Source organism: Mus caroli, chromosome 13, assembly GCF_900094665.2.
Source record: "Mus caroli chromosome 13, CAROLI_EIJ_v1.1, whole genome shotgun sequence".
NCBI classification, from domain to species: Eukaryota; Metazoa; Chordata; class Mammalia; order Rodentia; family Muridae; genus Mus; species Mus caroli.
In genome coordinates this window covers 84,948,703-84,972,599 of record NC_034582.1, presented here as the reverse complement: position 1 = coordinate 84,972,599, position 23,897 = coordinate 84,948,703, and the positions used below count along the sequence as shown (strand labels likewise).

The window sequence follows — 23,897 nt, the reverse complement described above, 5'->3', positions numbered from 1 at the left end:
TGAATAGATATGAAGAGAGTAGACAGCCTTGTCTTGTTCCTGAGTTTAGTGGAATTGCTTTGAATTTCTCTCCATTTAATTTGATGTTGGCTATAAGCTTGCAGTAAATTGGCTTTATTATGTTTAGGTATGTCTCTTGTAATCCCTGATCTCTCCCAGACTTTTATCATGATGGGGTATTGGATTTTGTCAAAGGCATTTTAGGCATCTAATGAGAAGATCATGTGATTTTCTTCTTTTCATTTTTTAATATGGTGGATTCCATTACATTTGAACCATCCCTGCATAGCTGGGATGAAGTCTACTTGATTATAGTGGGTGGTCTTTTTGAAGTGTTCTTATACTTCAAAAAGTTCTTATACTATTATATATAGTGTTTTTTTTTTTTTTTTCCCGAGACAGGGTTTTTTCTGTATAGCCCTGGCTGTCCTGGAACTCACTTTGTAGATCAGGCTGGCCTCAAACTCAGAAATCCGCATGCCTCTGCCTCCCGAGTGCTGGGATTAAAGGCGTGTGCCACCACGGCCGGCATATATAGTGTTTTTGCATCAATGTCTATAAGTGCAATTGGTCTGTAATTCTCTTTCATTGTTGAGTCTTTGTGTGGTTTGAGTATCAGGGAAACTGTGACCTCAAAGAATGAATTTGCTAATGTTGCATCCATTTCTACTGTGTGGAATAATCTGAGGAGCACTGGTGTGGGGTCGTGACTTGCCTGGTTTTCTTGGAGTTGGCCTGGCCTTTGATGGGGTAGAAGGCTTTGGGCAGAGGTGTGGGCAGGAATATGGTGATGAGAGAGGAGGGGTAGTTTGAGTTGTGCTTGGCATTGTGGGTGGGCTGGTGGGGGTTGAGTATTACCTGGGTTCAGGACTCTGCCCAGACCTTTGGTAGGGTAGGAGGCTTCCACCACAGGTGTGGGCCAGGACCACTAATGCTTTATTTTTAATTGTTTAATAAATCATAGTAAATTAGATTTCCTAGTGTGGATCATAACAGCAAACATAGTTAGAACAAAGTACTAGATTTGGAAGTTGTATTTTGTAATTTTTTTTTATTCATGTCCTAGCAGTGTGACTTTGTGTAAACCTCAGTTTTCTGACCTCAAGTTCTTTTGTTGAATAAAATATGCAAAATATTAATACTAACACAATATTTCCTGGTCATACAATAAAGAGCACTAAGTAAATGGGGAAGTTAAAAAGAAGAGCACATGACATTTTGTTTCTGTGCTTCTCATGCTCTCAAAGGTTGGGAATAACCTGCAGGTCAAAGAGCCCCTCCTCAGGCACAGTTAGCCAGCAGTATCTCATATGGCTCTAACCAAAGTGTAGCGTAGAGGGTTAGGGCATCTTAGGGTTTATAAGAGCTGTGCATGTATTGTTACACTTTCTGTGATAAATACTAGGCTGCATTATATTCTCCTTTTGTATAACTTTTTCTTCATGAAGATTTCTTTCTTTCTTTATCAACATAAATTTCTATTTATTTAGCAGTATGATTATGGGTATGATGCTCTACAATTTGCTAGTTTTTCATTTTTAGATATCTCAGAATTAATATTTTATCTTAATAGCTTGCTTACATTTGTGATAGAGTAGAAAATATTATGGCAATTTGAATATATACTTAGGGTAGATGATAATTAGATGGAGGATATATTGTTTCTCTTAAAATGCAGTGAGCTATTCATATTTAACAGTTTTTAAATTTCAGTATTTAAGCAGATTTTTTACGATGAGGATTGATTATGCTCATGATAGAAGAATTCAAGGGGTGTATAATCTTAGTTTGTGAAAATTACCAAATTTAGCTATAACTATACTTCATGAAAATTATGATGATTAATGAACTTTAAACAAGTGTGTAAAACAACACTGTCAACCATCACTCAACAAAAAATGCCTATAGTCTGTGCAGAGAGAGCTCAGGATGTGGTCTGAGGCATAGAAAACATTGGCTTAAGCAAAATACCCAGTTTTAACCCTAAAATTGTGACACTCCAATGGCTTCAGTAATTGTGTTTTCAGCTGATTGTCGCTGATTGTGCTTGTAGATAGCTGAACACCCATGCCAAAGGAATGCACATATGTGAGTGGATGGATTTCAAGCCAGAAGGAAGAGTTTCTGTGGTGTTAATACTTTTATTTGTTTATGCCCAATCAATATTTTATCAGGGACTCTAATAAATTTTGTTTTAACACCCATTTGTGTTAGTATTAGTGTCTGTGTGCTAAGAGTTTAATCCTCATGAAGAAATACTTGCAATGATCATTTATTGGCTTTTCTATTAAGTGCCAATATCCCGTATTAGTTCTGTATTATCTGTGGCAGATCTATGGCAGAAGATAGTAATGATGGATTTAAACGTGAAGTTAGTGGATGGAAACACCGTGATGTAAATGAGGAAGACAGGAGGAGTTCACTTCAAGCCACTGGCACTACTCTGAGTGATTTGAATACATGGCTTAATTTTATCTCATGATATGGATACCTTTATTACCATTATTGTACATATAAGGAGATGGAGACAGTGGCAAAGCCTTACCCAGGGACAAGCAAGGCCATGGTTAAGTTTGACTTCAAAACTCATGCTCTTAACGACTCCAAAAGCTACAGAGACTATATTAGTGGACACCAGAATCACCCGGAGGCGTGTTAAAAACAAATTACTGTGTAACAATTTGTTCAAACTAATGGCTGAGTCCCCACCTACTACTTTTGATTTAGTAGGTCTGATGGGGACCTAAGAATTTGCAGTTCTTACAAGTTTCCAGATGGGACTGACGGTGCTGGGTTAGAATCACACTGTGGGAAGGACCACACCCCTCCTCTAGCGTGCTTAGTAGGTCTGAGATACTGCACAGATGGTTAGCTCATGTGATGGCCCACAGTCAGTATTGCAACAATCTTGATGGCATGGAAGTTGTCTTAGGTCAGTTTTGCTAGAAGGAGAACATAGACTAGGATTTCTCTTAAAATAATTTATGGTAGATGTACTCTTAAGAGAAAAGAAGTCAGAGAAGCAGGGCAGACCAAGGAGTAACAGCTGGGGAAGAGAAACTAGAGGCAAACTTTATCTGATCTAAGCTCTTCATATCAGATCCTATTAGAGAATTAGTCCCACTGTGTGTCATTGGATGGCCTTTGGTAGTCTAGTAATCAGTTTAATTAGCCAAATTGTCAGGTAGGTAGCTCCAATTTACTGAGTAATTCTCTAGAGAAGGGTCCTCTATTAGTTATCAGCCAACAGTCATAGCATCTGAATAGAGGTATGTGGGCTAGCCTTAAAGAGGACTCAAAGGGCTGTCAGCAATATCACTATCAAGGAGTGACATAAGCCAACAAAATGGAACCTGAGGGAATGTGGTCTGCCCACTATCTCCACGAATTCCACAGCCAAGAAACATGAATATTTGAAAAAGAAAACTGTATTTGTATTGAACATTTACAGACTTTTCTTGTTGCCATTCTTTAAATAATACATTATTTTAACAATTTATATAGCACTGTGTTGTATTAGATATTATAAGAAATATAGATCGTATTTTAAATGTTTGGGGGGATATTAGTAGATTATGTGCACATATTGTGTAATATTATACAAGAATCAACAGATTTTGGCACTTAAAACTGTCCTCCATGGGACAGCAATCTATGTCTAAGACTTGCATTTACATGAAAAGGGGAGGCTTTCAGGAAATGGTAGTTTTAGTTGTCTAAAAGGCTCAAGATAATGAAGAGAGTGTTTTAAGATGCTAGAAAACTAATTTGAAATTTAGATACATTGACCAACACATAGGTGGCCTTTGAAAATATTCTAGGAATGCTCAGGTTCCAGAGACCTTATGGAGATCTCTATAGTTAAAACTGCTTTTTATAATAGCATGATCGTGTTATCTGGGAAGTGTATTCTTATGCCTCCTCAGGCTTTCCGGGGTTGCCTGATCTGTGATAGTCAACATATGTTATAAGAAAGCAGATACAAGATCCAAACCCATGGTCACATATATGACCCTGTTTAAAAAAAATCAGTGGATCAAAACAAAATGAATCGAGATGAGTGTGAAAGATTTGTCAGGAAGCGAGGGCAGTGGGACAGGAGTAGTGGAGAGAGGGGAGACTGTGTTGTCAGTGTGTGATAGGCATGGGTGTGAACTTGTTGACGAACAAATTTAACTCATAAAACAAAGTAGATTGAAGAATCCAGTTGTCTTTATTACTTCAAGCACTTAGAAAATATTGTTAAAATGTAAAACAAAGTCATCTTACTAATTCTTTGCTTTGCTTTGAGAATTATGTCTTCATAGAAATATGTTCATAATTATATTTAAATTAGGTGAATATTTTCATTTGGAATTTAATTTTTAATATAGCAAGTGCTCATAAATAAGATATTTAACCAAAAAGTTATTGGTATCCTCAACAGATTTTAAAAGTGTAAATAGCTCCTGATATCAAAATATTTGAGAGCCATTGCTCTCAATCAAGTAAAGTTTTACATTATTACATGTGAAAAACATTGGTAGTGAATATAAACAATACTTTCATTCATCAATAATGGATTAGGAAGTTTATTGTAGAGTTCATCTGACAGGAAGCCTGCCACAGCAGTGGTGTGCTTGAAAACATCATTATCAAAAACATTTGACAGTCTTGGGGATGTGACAGTAGACCAGAAAACCAACAGAGGTTAGTTGTTTTCAGGTATCTGAATGCTTGCTTTTGTGCAGGAGAGTAAATTTTCTTGGTTTCAGAGACTAAGACTAGTGTCAGAGTCTGACAGCTGTTCTAGACTAATCTGTTTAGCATTACCCAGAGTGACACTGAAGAAAATGCAAATCTAGGAGCATACTCCTTGTTAGTGGAGACCGTCAGCTGCAGTCAGGACAACCCCCCATCCACGCCCCCACCTCTTGGAACAGGAGAGGCATACTGAACTGCCCAGAGACTTGCAGCAGCCAGGCACATGAGGAGTCACTGAAACCAGCTGGCTGGAAGTGTTGAGGGCTATGTGCTACCGAAGGGCAATGGGCATGGCCCTCCAGCTTTGTATGTTCAAAAGGTGGCAGAGGTGTGCAGTTTATGCACATGGTTTGAGAAAACATTGCATGAAGTTCAAATAACCTTTATCTTTGGGCAGCAAATGTTCCTTAGATGATCAGTGTATAACTCCTTACTTCAAACAGTTCAGGAAGGATACTTGAATACTGTAGAAGACTAAACCAAGGACTTCTAAGTTTCACTTACAACTTAATGGCTAATAAATAGTTTATAAATAAATCCCACTTTGTTTCTAGACAGAGTCTGACTTTGTAGTTCAAGCTGCATTATCTCACTGTGTGTCCTGGCCTGGCTTTAAATCCATGGGTGTCCTCTTTCTTCCTTTAACCTACCAAGTTCTGAGAGCATAGGTGCGAGCGAGCCACCACTCTTGGCTTATATTAAATTTTATATTTTAAAATGTACAAAAAGATACCTCTGCTAATAGCTGAATTTTCAAAAGATCTGCTTTGTGCGATATAGGAAACCAATTCACTTTTCTGTTCTATCATGGCCCACCTGTCTTGATTATAGAAAAATAGCTAGATTTAGATTTATATGCCAAGTTGACTCTAGAGCAGGTCAGTGTGCTTGTAGCCAAAATTAACGACTTGAGTCCCCTCTCCTGGTAGGAGTAAAGAACTGAGTTCTATAAGATATTCTCTATCCTTATTTTATGCTCTGTGACCTGTCGCCCCCTCTGATGCACAAATAAACATAAAAATTTGATATGAAATGGGATGGAAAGGGAACATCATGATCTCTACCTTTTTGACTAACTGTAATTTAAAATTATCATTAAAATGGAATAGATGATGATCCGAATCTCTTTGGTTGACTGCATTGAAGTATCTTTTGTGCTAGTACTGGGAAGCAGAAGTTCTTGGAACTTGGTCAGTGGAGGTGAGACATTTATAGAATCACTGCTGTGACTCACCTGCTTCATTTCTGACATTGTGAAATAGCAAGTAAGACCATGTCTTTCCCAGCCCCGCCCCTGCACAAGCTACGACACTGACTTATCATCCTCCATGCAGAAAAGAGGATATCCTAAGGGCAGCAGTCAGAGCTGCCCTCTGGGATAGGATGTTTTGTGTGACACTTGTTTTCATAAGTACATGTTAGGGCTTATACTTCTCATTGTCAGTTTATGAACTTTCCTATTGGACTGAAGACTTTTCATAGTAAAATGAGATGTGATCACTTGGCTGCAGTGAAAACAGGACTAACAGCTATCTGCTTTGTTGAATATGGACATTACTGAAAATCCGTATCAAGCCTCGTTTCTATAGATGAGGTGATAGTTTGAGGTAGAAGTAGGAGCACAAACTGTATATTCCAATTATGTCAGTTTTCTTTCCTAAACATTTTACTCATTTATTCTTAGATTGTTTTTCTACATTATTTGACCATGTCATACATTTCTGTATATAGTAGATCTAAATCTACCTCCAGGTCCCCTTCCACCTCCCTGACAACCTTCATCCATCCCTCTAGTATCTTCATGACCTTTTCTGCTTTTACCCACTGAGTCCAGTTGATTTCACATGCTGGAATGCTGAATGGTCTGTTGCTTGTGCAGGTCATGTGTGGGTACCCACAGCTGCAGTGAGCCCATGAGTGGAACAGCCATCCGTGTGCAGAAAGTGGCCTTTCACAGCATCTCTTCCCTTCCTCTGCCTGCTGCAAACTTTCTGCTCCCTCATTCATGATGTTCCGAGTCCTGGGGTGTGAAGTATTGATATAGATACCCCATTTAGGGCCGAACATCCAATAGTCAGTTTCTTAGCTCTTTGACTGTTCCCCACAGAGAGAAGCTTCTCTGGGCTGAGAGGAATATTCACCCACGGTATGAGCATAAATATATAGAAGGCAATTTTTACAACAAATCTATTTGACAAAACAACACTAGGTTCCCTGCGAGGGTCTCCTTAGCAGTGGCGTTCTGGCTAGGTTTAAAGTACCAGCTATATGTTCCCTCTTGTGGAGTAGGCTTCACATCCAACCAGAAAGTGATTGGTCAGTCCCAGACTAGCCATCCCACTGTTACACCAGTGGGACCATTGTGCCTTGCTGGTCAGTATTGTAGCATGCAGGATCCAGTGCTGTGTAAGGCCACCAGTGTCTTGTTTTCTTCAGTGTCCTGCATAGCACCTCTGGCTCTATGAGAACTAGCCAGCAGGGAAGTTTTCATGTCTGTTCTGGCTTTATTTCTGTATGTCATGCAGAAATACAACCAGATGTGTAGTTATTTTCAGCAGTAAGGCCTTACTATGTAGTTATGGTAATGGTGATGTAATCACATTGCAGAAGGAAGGACAGTGACCTGTGTTGTTTGGGGACCTCTGAGGCCTGACCAGTGACTCACAGGAAGGCATCCCACATCTGGTACTGAGATTTTCATTTAATATCCATGTCTTCTGGGGGAAGAATTGTTCATCCATGCAGAGTACCTGTGTTCAAACTCCTTCACAAAAGTTACATTTTGAATTAGCCTACAAAGTAGTAGGGTCCTGTAAAGAAGCATCCTCCTTTCTTACTAATGTGCCCCTGCCCTTGCTATAGTCCAATTAAATAATTATTTTTGATGAAAGAAATTGTTAACCTTAGTTCATTATTAACTTTTAGGTCATAAAGTAACCCAAGGATAATTAATAATCTTTATAACTCATATGTATGTATGGTTGAAAAGTAACTAAATTTTGAAAACATTCTGTGGAACTCTTAACTTGCTGGCTCAAAATGGCCAAAAGTATAAAATTGAAGAAGCAGGGACAGAGGCTCTGTCATATTTAGTATTGTCCCACTCAGTAAGAGGAAATAGTGAGATGAACATGGAGTGTCACCGTTGATAATAAGGAGGAGCAAATTACTAGTGAACTCTTGCAAGGGACTTACATGGTTAATGGCTTTTATATTCCTGTATCTGGAGTTTTCCTGAAGCTCGATTACTGACATTCCGTTCCTTTTGCAGAGGATTGGAGATGGGCACCGAGCACACTTTATTTATTCATTTACTACCCTTGATACTTCAGAGCCTCAGGTTGTACCTTCAGATTTCATTTTTTTTAACTATGAAAATGATGGAATCATAAAAGGAGCAATAGTATGTTACTGGAAAAAGAAAAAAAGAAACAGATTTCTGTCCTAGGGCCGAGTAGTTCACCAACTGAGCCTTTCTTTAGACAAACGCAGGTAGGATATCATAGAGGGTGAAGTCTTCAATGAAAACAACCCATCGTAAACTCCCTGAAGCATCAACCCGAATTTCACTAGGAGAGGTGATCTCAGTGGCCAGGAACACACTCAGAGAAGGGTGACTCTCCGAGAAGCCTGTCTTCAGATATGCCCACTGCCCTCAGGGGTTACTGAATGGCTTCTTGGACAAGTTCTATTTTGTATGTCCAAAGTAGACTCATATATTAGGATATTTTTTTCATGATGGAACAAATGACAAGCCACTGTTCTTAGTAAATGTTAGCAATTTCTCTGTAAAGCAGTTGCTAATTTTGGATTGAAGTATAGATATGACGATAAGTGCAAATGATGAGTAAGAGGCACGATTAGCTTAGTATTTGGAGATGTAATTATTGAAGCAGCATTGAGACATCAAAAAGTTTCTGTTTAATGTCTATAAATATAAGCAAGTAGAAGAAATCGCGCACTGTAGTCACAAGCTTCTAGACACATGGATTTGTAAATTTTTCCTTTGTTTGTTTGTTCATGTATTCATTTGTGTTCATGTTTTCGAGATAGGGTCTCATTTTGTAGCCTTGTCTGGTCTGAAACTCATTGTGTAGCCCAGGCTGCCCCTCAACATCTAGATCTCCTCTGCAACCAAGTCCTGAGAGCCCAGGTTTGCATCACCAGACTTGGTGACTGATTTGTTTCTAAAGTAAATACCTATCAGGGCGGCTGACTTCCTTTGTGATTCTTCTTAAGGTATGTGCAAGATCAAAGACAAGATAAATACTGATTTATCTTTTAGATTTATGTGTATGGTCTGCATGTATTTCTTTGTACCACATCTGTACCTGATGCCTGGACAAGTCAGAAGAGGTTATCTTATGCGCCAGAACATACAGACAGCTGTGTGGGTGCTGAGAGTGAAGGCTGAGTCCTTGGCAAGGGCGGCAAGTGCTCTTAAGTAGACACGGCCCGTCTCTCCAGCCCCTCTGACTCATTTAAGGGGTAACATATACACTAGTGTGGTTTGAGGTTTCAGAGGAAATAGGCATCGAGCATTCTGAAAACCGGTCTTGTCTGATTAGGACTTTGAATAGCAGTACAGTTTAGAATAATTACAGGAGACGTAATATGCGGCAACAGACTGTTTCTGTAGCTAGTGTATGGCAGAAGTGTTTGTGTGTTGCTTCCTAGAGTTCAGCAGACAGCGCACATGCAGGTGAGGGGGCTGTGTAATGAAACCTAGCTTAGAGGTCTTAGTGCAGTTCAGCGCTCTGCCGTGAGGAAGACTGTTACAGAGGCAGGGTGTTGTTAGCATGTCTTGTTCTCTCATGGCTAGGCCCTCAGTACCTGTGTTATACACTTGGAAAAATTCATATGAGATATGCTGTTTGTGAGACTCCGTAACCTAAACAGATACCTTCTGAAGGCGACGTTTACCTTGAAATCTCTGTGCATGTGCATTCTGCTCTCTTTGGCAAAACTTAGAATTTATATTTTGAGAGAAATCAAGTTGAATGTTGAATAAATTCACAGAGGAAACCAATTATCTTTCTATTTATCAGGCTAGTTAAAAAAAAAAAAAACTTTGTAAAGACACCTGCTATAGCTGTTGTAGTCAGCAGTGAAGTGTATCAGACAGGTTCCTTTACCTGTAACTCTAATGTTGGGAGGGCTGTTATTTCTGGCAGCACATGTGCACTTAAGAGGACACTAAGCTCATTTTTGTGTACAAAAAAAATTTGCCAAGGGGATAAGGGTAAGCTTGATGAAGAGCATGCGCTTAACAGGCATCAGGCCATGGGCTTGGTTCCCAGAAACAACCCACCCACCCACCCACCCACCCAGTAGCTGGGTACTTAAACCCAGGCAGTGTACCCAGGAGCCGCTTGCTTCTCAGGGAGGACATTAGTGCATTGTTTTAATTTAGTTGCCCTAGTTATACAGTCCGTCCATTTAGTGAGTCTCACATGTTTCCATGCTGTAGCTTTTCACAGAACGTTTAGTGGGTTGCAGGTTGCAGGTTTTTTTGAGTCTTTCATGGAGAATTCCTGAGCAGGATATCTTGATTTTTATTAGCAAACCTAAAACAAATAAAAGTGAAACCACGTCTTAGTGTTTCTTCCTCTTTGATTTTTTTTTAAAGGCAATAGAAGTGTCAGCTGTGGAGGAAGAAACGCTGCTTAGAAGGTATTGCAGTGAGATTTTAGCTTACGAGAAATTATATATGAGTCTAAAATACTTGAATTTAAGAATTTATTCATTGTATTTGAAATTAATTTTCATCCTTAGTTAAACTGAAAAGGTTAATTTAAAAATATTCTATAGAGTATTATTGTGGATTGCAGAAACGGGATGGGGGTATTCAAGGGTGTTCTTGGCTCCTGCAGACTTTCTTTAAAGGCATGGTTTGCTAAATCAAGCATTAGGGTATTTGAGATAAGCCTTGAGGAGAGGTGCATTTAGTCCTGCTGACCTCAACAGAGCCTCCAGACAGTGATTACATTTGTCTAGCTATACAGTAGGCTGCAGAGAGAAGGGAAGGGAGGTTTCGGGCTGGCAGTGGTATTGTAGAACTCCGGGGTGATGTCTGGGATTGTGTTTGTGTCCAGCGGGTCAGCAGGTGACAGCTGGTGTTCTGGTTGCTTGATTCCCTGTCCCCTTCTGAGAGGGAAGTGGTGACCTGAGAGGAACAGTTTGTGCTTTGGAGAGTTAAATGGCTGCTGACTCTTCTGAGCGCCCTTCCCCAGCTCTCTCTAGTCCTCCTGATGCCATCACCTTTGATGTTTCCTGCTATGTTGAGTGTGGACTGTTCTCAGCTGAGGCACTTTGCAAGGCCATGCTACCTGCAGTTAGTACATGGAGGTGTGTCATGGTTATCCACACTGGTTCCAGCCTTTTTTTTTTTTTTTTTTTTCCTGCTTCCTATTGCACCTCAGTGTAAGGAGGAGCCTCCGCTCCATGTCCCTGTGGCGCTGAGCACATCCTACTCTCTCCTCCCGTGCTCACTGACACAGGGTAGAGCTGTGAGCCAGAGTAAAACCGTCCTCCCATAGCAGTTTCTTTCAGGTGTTCTTGTCACATGGTCAGGAAGGTGATGCTTTTGCCCGGATCTGGGTACTTTTAGCAGTAACCACAGCACCCAAGCCTGAATCTTATCCCCGAGTCTCTATGCCACAACCTGTATTTCTACTGCCTGTCCTCTTCTTCAAGCCTGTCATGCTCCATCACTACCAGATTCTGTAAGTAATTACAACACCTTTCCTATCTTCATCATTAACCCTAACCTCAGCTGTTTCTTTTACCTTAGGTTAATGTCAAGAGATGGAAGATGTCTCCCTTGTTACTACTAATGTTAGACTTACCAATTCTGGTATTCATCTTCTTTGACCTATTGTAACATCTGGCTATATTGATTAAGCTTGACACAGAGTCATCAGAAAGGAAGGTGCCTCAATTGAGGAAGTCCTTCTATAAGATCCCGCTGAAAGGCATTTTCTCAATTAGTGATCAATGGGGGAGGGCCATGCCCATGGTGGGTGGTGCCATCCTGGACTGGTGTCATGGGTTCTATAAAAATTCAGGTGGAACCAGCTATGTGAAGCAAGCCAATAACCAGCTCCCCTCCACGGCCTCTGCATCAGCTTTTGCCCCCAGGTTCCTGCCCTGTTTGAGTACCTGTCCTGACTTTTTTGTTGATGAACAGTAATGTGGAAATATAAGTGTAAACCCTTTTCTCCCCAACTTACTTTTTGGTCATGGTATTTTGTTGTAGCAATAGAAACCTTAACTAAAAAATTAATCAAGCCTTTCTTGAAATAAACTCTTCTTGTCTGCAAAACACTGGGAGAAATGAATTCTTTATTCATCTAACAGGTCACTGAATTACGCTACGGCAAAAGTTGTAAAGTCTTCCATAAGCCCTGGTCTTTATGAAGTATTGAAGACCAACCCATGCAAACCAAGGTAAATCTTTCTTTAAAAAAAGAGAAGATGTGGCTGGAAATGAGAAACAAAGTCAAGAGGATGAAGGATATCAGGAGTGATGACTCTGACTAGTTTGAAACATACTGGGTCTTCTTTGAAGTTCATGGGTGTGAGGGATATCACTGTCAAGGCAGGTCTCAGGAGTTGCTGAAGATACAAGATGGAGTCTTTATATGTGGACGGAGAACCGGATGGGTCTGTGATTCACATGCTTTCTCCTGGCCCTGCTCCTTGTCTATTTATTCTTCCTAATCTCTTGCTTCTTCTCAGAAGGCATCTGGTGCCTTCTGGATGGCTTGTGGCTATTGCCAGTGTTGGCCAGCAGCAAATTGGACTTTGCTCAGAGATGTTGGGGAGCAATTGAGTGGAAGCCATATGTTTTGGGTTATAGCTCCCTTATTCAACAGCATGTTCATAAGTTCAGGGCACATAGCTTATTTCATAGTATCTTCTCAGGAAATAATCCTAAATGAATTTTATAATGGAAAGAATGTTTTAAACAGCAATGAAGTTTTAAGTTATGGTACATCTTTTTATGACAGTATCCCCTGTAGGATAGCAATCCTACCTATCCTGCTCCCCAGCAGGCGTTTTGTGAAATAATAAATCATAAAGTGAGAATGCATTGTTAAAATCTGTTGTTTGTAGATGTGACAAAGTATATTAAAACAAAATTTCAATCAGGACCTAAACCACATTTTATAGGAGACGTTATTTAGCTCCCACATTGGAACTTTTACACATGACTGGTAGTTTAGCACTCTCTTAAAAAGTAATAAACAAGTGAATGTTTCAGGAAATCTGTGATAGACCAAATCAGGTGGAGCTGATTTAATATTATGGATAATTACATAATTAGTGCTGTAAAAAAATAAACTGTACTATCTGCTTGATGGACTGGGGCTGTGCGAAGGAGGTATGTAATTATACAATCAGCAGCCTCCTCCTATGCCGATGCCAGCTACTCCTGTTTCAGCCTTGGCTGACAGGTAGCTTCCTTCCTTGTATTTCCTGCTGTTATTTAAGAGGAGAGTGCTGAGCCCTAAGGGGCTCCCTGCCCTGGATACATTCCCCATGTCCTCGGTCTGTACGAAATCATCCTCTAGGACTAGTGCCCGCCAAGCTTTTCTGTAGTAAAACCTCAGTAAAACAATCCATCTCACCTCAGGACGTAGGACTACATACAAACTTCTCTGAAACCAACCAGTTTGTGAAACAGATCTTATTCCTGAGCTACTCTTCCATTCCATTGTTGTCTTAATACTAAGCCGAGTCCAACCCGTTGATTTCATGCATCACATCTGAAGACTCTACCCTTCGGCCTGTCGTGCTGGATCGTCAGTGGAGGAGAGTGTAATGGGATTGCCGGGGGATTTGTGTGGCAGGGTGGTGCAGCGCCGGTGGAAGCTCCAAATCTTTGGAGTTGAGTCTATTTGGTTTAAATCTCTACTTTTACTCATTTTCACTTCATGAGTTTGAAGATTTTAGTGAAACTTTTTAAACCTCAGACCCCTTGTCTATAAGACAGGGTCTCGAATTCTAACAGGTCTGAGATGGGCACCCGGGTCCTTGTGTCATTTATTCTGTTCTGGAAATAATGCAAATGCTGTTGTGAGTGATTCATCTCACTTGGTTTCTTTGCCTGTCTCCTGATGCTGAGACACTCAGCAGGTGGAGAACTGTTGCCTTTCCAACACTGCCTTATAGGTGGGGTTATGGGAGCCAAGGACTAACATTTGTTCAGTTCTCATAGCACAACTTTAGGGCAGCTTTACTGCTGTAGAACTTTGGAAGTTGGCAAGCCCTGCAACTGTCAGGGATACACTGGTTCTGAAATCGCACATCACGACAGTAGCATGAATTGACCCAAGATAATAGTTCCTTTGCTTGTTAGTGCTGTAATGAAAGTGGAAGGTTTAATATTTATGACACATTTCAATGTAAATTCAAAATATCATATCATATCATGTTATATTATAGTAAGAGTAAAGAAACTTTAAAATTATTACATAGCCTCCTCATTGTCAGGTTTTAAAGGCTTGTACATTCTGCCTGGTGGACTTCATATAATTTTTCTGTGTATTTTCTTTATCTTAACTGCAATATAGTGTAATGATTTAATTATGAAATTAGAAAATACAGCCTCTGTTTCTCACATGAAAACAGGGTAGGAGAGACTCCTCATTATACATCTGTGTGAAACTATCTTTCTGTAAGTTGGTGAAATTTTTATGTCCTTGAAATGCCAGTTTCTTGCTAGAATTATTTCTGGAATTTTTTTTAGCCATGAGGGAGGAAATTCCTTGATTGCATTGCTGTCTTGGCTCCCGTCTTCCATTTGTCTTTTCTCTGGAATTCTGCCGAGTTCACGGTTATTCGGTGGTGACCTGGGCTTTGTTGGCTGTGTGGAAATGACATAAATCAGCCTGTGCGAGAATCAACCAGGGACATGGCAACAGGCTACAGGGCATGCTTTCTGCATGGCGCACTCTCCCTGTACCCAAGTGCTGACTGCTTTGAAATAGAGCCTGTAGTCTCACGTTTGGTGCATCTTGATGGTGACCCTTATTTTCTGAACTGTCTCTGTTCCAGGCTCTTACATCACATTAGGAAAGTACTGAACACAGTTTAAAGTTCATACTGCATTTGAAGGCATGCAGGAGAAAGGCTCTGGCTCCCTTAAGACAGAAGTACCCTTTTCTCCGCCAGAAAGCTCATTGTAAAACTGAGGGGTTTAACCAAAAAGGACTTCCATGTAAATTGAATATTGATAGGGAAGGGAGGTTACTTGGCCTTAGATACTGGGTTGCTAAGGAAGCACTTTCCTGATTGGGAGGCAGCTCTCCTGGGTGTACTGCAGCTTCTTGTGGACCTACACTGCTTTGTTTTCTCTCCTGCTTTCTGTTTCTGAGTTGGAAAGGGAAAGAGCAGAACGCTATCAAAGGAATGAAAAGCTGTGTGGAGCAGATGGTAGCTCTGTCTTAGCTGCAGAAAGAGAACTAAATACTGGCTAGCAACAAGCCCATGCCAGCAAGGACTCCTTGTTTAAGGCAGATGCATGGAAAATATCGTGAGGGCAAGACGGAACCAGCTTGCTGGGAGGACAGAGAGAGGTTAGGCTAGGCTTTTTTCTGTGTCTGGATACACTGAGGCAAAAGAAATGAAAGGAAGTTTTGAATCCGTATCCAATATCCAAGTAAAACCACGCGATTAACTATATTCAGTTTTGTTGATCTAATTGAAAATAATTTAGCATAGATTGTTTGTATTTTGGCTGTTTTATACTATACTTTTTATTATGTTTAGGAAATTTAGAATTTTTATCTGTAATTATCTTAATAATTAACATTACTGATTTATTAGTGTCATTTTATATTTAAAAAATAGGGATTTCTTTCCTCTATAAGTTTCAGTGTTTCTGGTTTTATGTGGATTTCTTTGAACCACTTAGACTTGAGCTTTGTACAAGAAGATAAGAATGGATCAATTCTCGTTCTTCTACATGCTAACCGCCAATTGAGCCAGCACGATTTGTTGAAAATGCTGTCTTCTCTCCACTGGATGGTTTTAGCTCCTTTGTCAAAGATCAAGTGACCATAGGTGTGTGGGTTCATTTCTGGGTCTTCAATTCTGTTCCATTGATCTACCTGTCTGTCACTGTACCAGTACCATGCAGTTTTTAATCACAACTGCTCTGTAGTATAGCTTGAAGTTGGGGATGGTGATTCCCCCAGAGGTTCTTTTATTGTTGAGAATAGTTTTTGCTATCCTAGGTTTTTTGTTATTCCAGATGAATTTGCAAATTGCCCTAGATGTCTTTGTATACTGACTAGCTATATACACTAGGCTCTCTGGTTATACTTTAATTTATAAGCTATTACTTCTGCATACTGAATGATGTTTCATTGACTTAGTGAAGTAATACCTGTAGTTTGCTTAACTTAATTTTTTCCCTCCACAGGTACTTTTTAGTGCCTTCTGAGCAGGAATTTTTGTGTCTAAGGACACCTGAAAGCACTTGTAGGCAGTGGTGACTTTTCAGGAGAGCTACCCACAAACCACCTCTCCTTGTCTTAGTCTTTCTTCCTTTCTGTACTGCAGTCTTCTACCTCTATTGAATGATATGATGTAGAATTTTATGGCATCTTTAAATTTTAAAATTTAATTTGATTTTGTGTGTGTGTGTGTGTGTGTGTGTGTGTGAGAGAGAGAGAGAGAGAGAGAGAGAGAGAGAGAGAGAATGTATGCTTAAAGAAAGGGCCAGACATTCCTCATACATCCTAAAAACCTGGAGTGCCATAAAAGTCACAAATCTACCCTGGTGGCCTGTGTTGCACCTATTCCTGGTTATATGGCCACTTAACTCTTGCCTTACAAGCGTCATCAGGAGAGTCTTAGAAAAAACACTTTTAGTAACACTCTTTCTAAAACCTTTTTATTAGTTGTTTTTGAGTTTCACATCATGTACCCCAGCCCTGCTCACCTTCCCATCACCTCATATTCACCCTTCACCCTGGTAACCCCTCCCCCAAAATAAAACACATACGCAAACAAACGAACAGCAACATAAATAAGACATAAAAACATCTCATTATGGAAGCTGTGCTATGTCATAGTTTGTCCCAAAGAGTATCTCTCTGTCCACACATATTCATTGCAGTATTCATTGCAAATATTCATTGCAATGAGTCATTGATCTGGTTTGAGATCTCTGGCTTCTGTGACATCGTCAATATTGGATCCTCACCGGGACTCCTCTCAGTTATCCGGTTGTTGCCCTGTGTCATGGAGATCTTGCAACGTTGGATCAGCAGGACTGGCCTTTTTATTCATCTCAACCATTCACAGAGCCCTGGATTGGGACCTGGGTAGTAGCTGGTCAACGAGTTGGCTCTCCGTTATCTATACCACCAGGGTGAGCTCTCCAGCCCTGCTCTGGCTAGGCCACCTAGTGCCTCCCTCCATCAGCAGGAGGCAGGGTCAGCCCTCCTGCTCTCATGCCCTTGGGACCGACCCACCTGCACCCATGCCTCCAGAGCCAGCTCCACTGTGCTGCCCAGTCAAGGTGGAAGTCCTGCTCTCACAAGTGTTGCAGCCTGTGAGGGTCTGGGCCAGCTCTCCTGCTTGCTTGTTCCCTTGCTTGCTCTTACACCCTCAGGATTGGGGCTCTCTTGTGCTTTTGTCATCAGGACCAGCTCCACTGTGGGGTACAGGGGCCATTCTCCCAAGTGGTCCAGCCAGTGATGGGGAAGGGCTAGTTCTTCCACTCTCATGACTCCGGTCAGGTTCAGCTCACCTGGTGCCTGCAGGTTGCTAGGGGAGGAAGGGAAGGCATAACCCTGCACTCACCACATCACACAAGACAAGTGGTGGGGCCAGCTCTCCAGCTCTCTCACCCTCTCAGGCCTGCTCACCTGCTGAGCCATCTTGCTGGCTCCATCAATGATACATAATATGCTGGAAAGCCAGACAAGATTATTAACAAAAAGACAAGATTATTAACAAAACAAAAACTACATTCGGAGAATAATAAACTAGAATTGCTCAGTAGTAAAGCAATAGAATAGTATATTTGAGTCACAAGGAAGACTCAGTGGTCCTTTTTCAATTCTGTGGTATAAGTACACTCTACTATTAAGTGTGTATGTGTGTGTATGTTTTAAGTCCGTATTTTCAGATTGCTTATCTTTAATCTTTCTTCATAGTCCATTGGTTCAGGACTTTGAGAGCCTTTCAGAGTTAGCAAGTGATAGTGAGACAGGGATAAAATGACAGGAGGGGGGGCAGCTAGAAGGAAAGCAACTTCATATAGAATTTGAGCAGGTAAATCAACAAGGGAAATATTGACACTGTGATAATGTTCAGTAGCTGTCAGATAGGATGCTTATTTTAATGTAGTATCCACTACTTTAAAATAAGTGTATTTTTGTAGCTATGAAAGACTCTTCACTGAGCTGAAATTAAAAAAAAAATTTTTTTTCAGCTTTCAGTGGCTTATATTAAGACAAAGCTCAGCTTGTAAACTCATTAAGTAAGGACCCTAGGCAGTTCTCCAGTGCTGAGTCTGAAAGCCAGTGCTGTAGACGTCTTTACCTCACTGTCAGGAGTGAGTGACCTTGAAGGAAGCCAGCACTTTATGAACCAGAATCCTCTCTGTGGCACTTCATTCTGAATTGTTTCTTTAGACTAAGCTGTAAGATCTTTTCTTTGGTGTGATGTGGTAAGCATTTTCTTTGGTAAGACTTTCTTTTCTTTACACTTCATAGATTTTGCACTTCTCTGGAGTCTTTTGTTGGCAAGTTCTTACAGATTCTGGTCTTTCAGTCACTGCAGGGCATGTGAGTGGAATTGCCCTTCTTCCTGGTTGCTGTTAGAGGGATGGAGGTCTGGGTGCAACAGGATCATGGCATGTAGCAACAGGGAGATTTCCTAACCTAAGTGTTATGCACATGTTTTTCTTCCATCACCTTCCAGCTTCTCAGTTGGCTGGCATGTCGATACTGAGCTGGTGTGACTTAGATTCTATGAAGGATGTACATATGCCTGATAGTCTCACCTCCTTGGTGTTACTTGGCGATTCATGCATACGATGTTATTATACAGAGTTACGATCATTTGGTTGCTCCGACACCGCTGTATGGAACCCCAGGAAAACCTTTTCAGTGTTGTGTTTCTGGAAAGTGTCCTCATTTTGACCCATTGGGGTAGGTGTGTAACGGGCATTGTGTTAGTGGATCTGTCAGCTGGTGAGTTGTAGATAGAGTCCTGCCAGTGAGCCCAAACTCCAGTGCCTTTCTTATGGAGAAGAAAAAGAAAAGCACCCACGTTTCCTAGGTGTCTTTACATGGTGCTTTATGGCTCTCCGTGCTGCCTGGAGTTCAGCAGAGCACCATGTGAGAAGGCCCGAGGCAGGGAGAATGTGAGTGAGGGGTGCAGTTCGGCATCGCCGGATACCTGCTCTCATTGGTTGAACCAGAATAGCTCAGTACATAGGTAAGCAGGCTGAACTTGCTCTCTTGTTCTTTTCTTTCAATTCCTTTATTGACATCATGTTTTATGAGCAGTTTCATTTTGAAAACATATTGAGAGCTTCTAAAAATGCTTAATTTATTTTAAATCTTATTTACTGTATATTGTGTGACTGAGAATCTTGTAAATTATTTTGTCTTTTAGAAGAATACTATAAATACACTGAGGCTAAAGAAAGTTTTTATTAATTATTAGTAATATTTCCTTTTTGCTTTTTTTCCTTTTCATGTATGCATGGAGGGTATGTGCATCTATGCATGTTCTCAGGGATGTGCATGCACATTCCAGATTAATATTGTTATCTTCCAGAATTGCTCTTCCCATTATTCTTTGAGGTAAGATCTCTCAATACAACCCAGAGCTTGCTGATAGGTCTGTCTTACAAGACAGTGTGCTTTGGAATCCTGCCCCTCCTTTCGTGGCTGGAATTGCAGGCTCACGGCCATATTCACCAGGCATTTCTCTGGGCTCTGGAGAGCAGGTTCACCTTGCTGTGCAGGAAGTGTTTTAACCATTGGACCTTCTCTCCAGCCTTGTTATTGCTTTTTTTGAGACAGGGTTAGCACAGGCTAGCTTTAAACTTGCTGTGTGATAGTGAATGACCTTGAATTTGTGCCTTTATCCCTGCAGGCTGGGATTATAGGACTGTGCCACCATACACTGCTAATTCCTTCATTGTTATATTTTTTGAATTTTATATGTGAGTACTGTATTTTATCACTTCCACCTTTCTTATACATTGCGTATTTAAATACAGCCTGCTGGATCCAGTTAGTGTTGTGTGAATGTGTGTGTTTAGAGCTGCCCCCCTTGCATTGGAAAACCTCCCAGGAAGTGCATCCCTGGAGGAGACTGACCCTCCTCCCTCTCAGAGCTATTAACTGCCCATAGCTTTTCATTGAGAGGCGCGGCAGGGCTTGTGAGAATTCCCACACCCATATTAGAGTGTCCACGTTGTCACTGTGTTGGACGAGTACAGGTAACCACAGCTTCCCTGCCATAGGGGATACTGTTATTCTGGTCCTACAAACTCATTGTCCCTACTTGTGAGACAGTCCTGGAGCCGTGGGTTTAGATGTATCAGGTGGGGCTGTGCACTCCACAGTCATCTCTTCTCTGCATTTTGACCAATTGTAGGTTTCTGTGGTAGCCTCTCTGTTACAAGAAGTTTCTTAGATAAGGGTGAGAGCTCTACTTGCCTATAGGTATAAGGAGAGCTCTTAGAAAGAAGTTAGAAATTATACTTGCTTAGGAAAATGGCAGTAGTGGGTTCTTCTGTAGGGTCTATGGCCTCACCAGCCATGGATAGATAGTTGGCTAAGTTTAGAGTACCAGGCAAGAATTTTTTCCTATTGAGTGGGCCTTAAGTACCACTTAAGTTTACCACCAAGATCTAAGAGCCACTTGGGGATATCCAGCAATGGGGCCATTTACCCCATGGCTATAGTTCATGCTTCACAGCTAGGTAGGACTAATGGCTGCTTTGATCCTTTGGCAGCCTTTGTAGTGTGTTTGGATTCTGAAAAGCATCTTGTGGTTGAAGGCTTCCAGCTCTGTTCCCAGCTCTGATAGCAATGAGGCTTCCAGCTCTGTTTCCAGCTCTGACAGCAATGGCCTGCATTGTTTTCTGGGCTCTTTTGGAGTCTCATGACCAACAACTTGAAAAGGGGTTTCCCATGCCTGCCACTGGAGTTTTTGTTAGTCTAATGGCTGTTAGGAAAGCATTATTTATCATGCCAAGTGATGCGACTTCATTTAAATCATATATATTTGTGTGTGTGTGCTTATATTATATAGATATATTTAAATAAACATAAAAGTGTTTCCCTATAGATTTTTGAAATATACTTAGTGTTCTTTATCAAAAGTATTAAGAGGTTAGATAGAAATGCACCTGCTTTTATGAAATGGAGAGCACATTGGGAGCCAGTGGATTAAGTAAGCATCTTAGCAATAGAGACACACTTATTTCCTAGGCAGTCCTACCAAGCTGTCTTGAGAAGCTGGCTTTGGAAGTTAAACAGATATAACCAAGTGCACAGTTAAACATTATATCAGTGGTATATATACAAATTAGCATTTTAGTAAGTACCCACTGCACTTTTAAGAAAATGTTGCTCTCTTAAGCTAACAAAGAATGAGCACTTTCAAAAATAGTGAATAGTATGAAAAGGCTTTTAGAAAGTTATTATATTTTTTCAAAAGCTATATTAAAAAACTATTACATTTATTTCTAATTATTTCCTATTAGGTCTTCAGAAATGCATTTAAAATGTCGTTATTTTGTTTTTATTTCTGAATTGATTGTTAGTTAATTATAATATTTATTATGGAGGAATGATGAACTAGAATGGACAATATTGAATTAGAATAAAAGCTTCAGATTCTAAATAGACAAACAATAGATGTCAAACAAAAGTCTTCTTATACTTTAAGAATTCTTAAATGGGTCAGTGGTGGATTCCATGAAATTGTTGGATTGAATTTTCGCCAAATGTTCATTTCCCATCACTTCCCAATTCATTGCTCAACCGTTATTAAATAAGTTCTATTACTAATTAGTATAGAGAAAAAGAATCAAGAGATCATCCTTATTTTCAAAATTTTTTTTTAAGAAAACCACATATTTCAGTAAACAATTGAGTGGATTCTACAAAGAAAAATTGTTTTCTGGTTATTGTTACTAATAATGCGATTATAGTTTATGACATAAAATAATGGAATCAAATTAAATGGCAATAAAATCAACAAAATAAACACCATGAAAAACAGCAACCATAGATGAAATAAATAATAGCTTTAGGGATATAACTGGAATATAAAAAAGTTGTTTACTTTAGTTGTATTTCATTTGTGGCAGAATGATTGAATTTTAAGTATGTGTTTTAGTTACATATTGCTACAAACAATAACAACAGCAAAACAACTGAAAAATTTAGTAGCTTTAAACAACAGTCTGCTACTAGGTTCAGTGTAAGCCTCGACTTAGCTACACGATCCACAGCACTTGGCCTTTTTCACTTGGGTGTTTGATATACTTCCATTGAGATTACTGAACTAGATGGGGCTAGACCTTGTTGTCTCTCTCTCTATCTCTGTCTCTTTCCCCCCTTACCTCCCCCTCTCTCTTGTGTGTGTGACTCCTGCCCCATCTTCTCTCCCCATCTCTCCTTCTTCCCATCTCTCCCTTTCCCTCTCTCTCTATCTCTTCCTCTCCCCCCTCTCCTTCCCCATCTCCCTATCTCTCCCTCTTCCCATCTCTACCTTACCATCTCCCTCTCCCTTTCTCTCTATCTTTCCCTTCCCATCTCCCCCTCCCCATGCCCCTCTCCTCCTCACGAGGCTACCTAAGGCTTCCACATGCTATTTTCAGGACAGTTGATCTCTTAGCTGGTAGCCTTCATTCTCATCCATTTTTCAAGAGACCAAAATAGCAGCAAATGGGATTATTATGATTTTCCCCCTGGGAACCACAGGGAGCTTTATGAAGGAACCTCTCTTCCTAGTCTAAGTCCTTAGATTAAAGAAAAAAATAGAGTGCCTTGGTCACTGACTGGATGTAGGAATAATCATAACAGCAGTTGGCACAGTGTGCATTCACTCCTCCAAATGCTCAGACTTGAACTCTACTTTAATTTAAAAGTATTTTTTGGCCTTCCCTAACTCAACAACAGGGGTCAGCTGCTTCTGTCCATTAGTTGGGTGCAAATAACTGCATCTGACTCTTTCAGCTGCTTGTTGGGTCTTTTGGAGGGGAGTCATACTAGGTCCTTTTTTGTGAGCATTCCATAGCCTAAGTAATAGTGTGAGGCCTTGGGACCTCCCCTTGAGCTGTATCCCACTTTGGGCCTGTGGCTGGACCTTCTTTTCCTCAGGCTCCTCTCCATTTCCATCCCTGCAGTTCTTTCAGATAGGCACAAATATGGGTTACTGGACCATCAACCAGCAGCATACACCAGCTGATTGTGAGGCCCCCAACACATATACAACAGAGGACTGCTGGGACTAGGTTCAGTCAGAGAAGATGCACCTAACTTGATACAAGAGAATGGAGGCCCCAGGGAGTTTAGAGGTCTGGTGAGTTGGAGGGTGGGGGCATCCACATGGAGACGGGGTGGGGTGGGGAGGAGGTGTGGGATGTGGAGCAGTTGGAGGGTAGATGTGGAGGGGCAGGGAATGGAATATGGAGTGTAAAAAATGAATTACAAATAAAATTAAATTAAAAAAGTATTTTAAAAATTTAGTCATATAATTTTGTTTGGAATGAAGTATCAAGGACAAAGAAAAATAGAAGACATGAGAAGGAGAGTGGGGTTGTACTGATGAGATCTGTTTCATTATCAAAGGGGGTGAGCTGCTTCGAGAGGTAATCTAGGCCATGAGAACTCTCCAGGGAAATATGAAGTGTGGCTTTACTTCCTGATGCTCAGCTCTTCTTGTTGAGGAGTTTGTTTCCTTAGCTGATGAATTCTTACCTGCTGGGATCATTGTTAAAATTTTTGAAAATTGGAGAAATTATGGCTGTATTGTTTATCTTTATTACTATTTTAATTATGCAAGATAATGGGTTTCATTATGATCCTTGCGTGCAGATCTATAGTATGCCTTGATCACATCCTCATCCTTTCCTTTGTCCCCCTCTCATTCCTGCTGCT

The 23,897-nt window shown here is 40.5% G+C and overlaps 1 protein-coding gene across 1 annotated transcript in view; it reads left to right on the top strand.

The window, feature by feature from the left end:
* The window catches only part of Atg10 (autophagy related 10), a 285,450-nt gene that overhangs the window by 81,838 nt on the left and 179,715 nt on the right, over window positions 1-23,897 (top strand). The gene's annotated exons all lie outside the window — the stretch shown is intronic.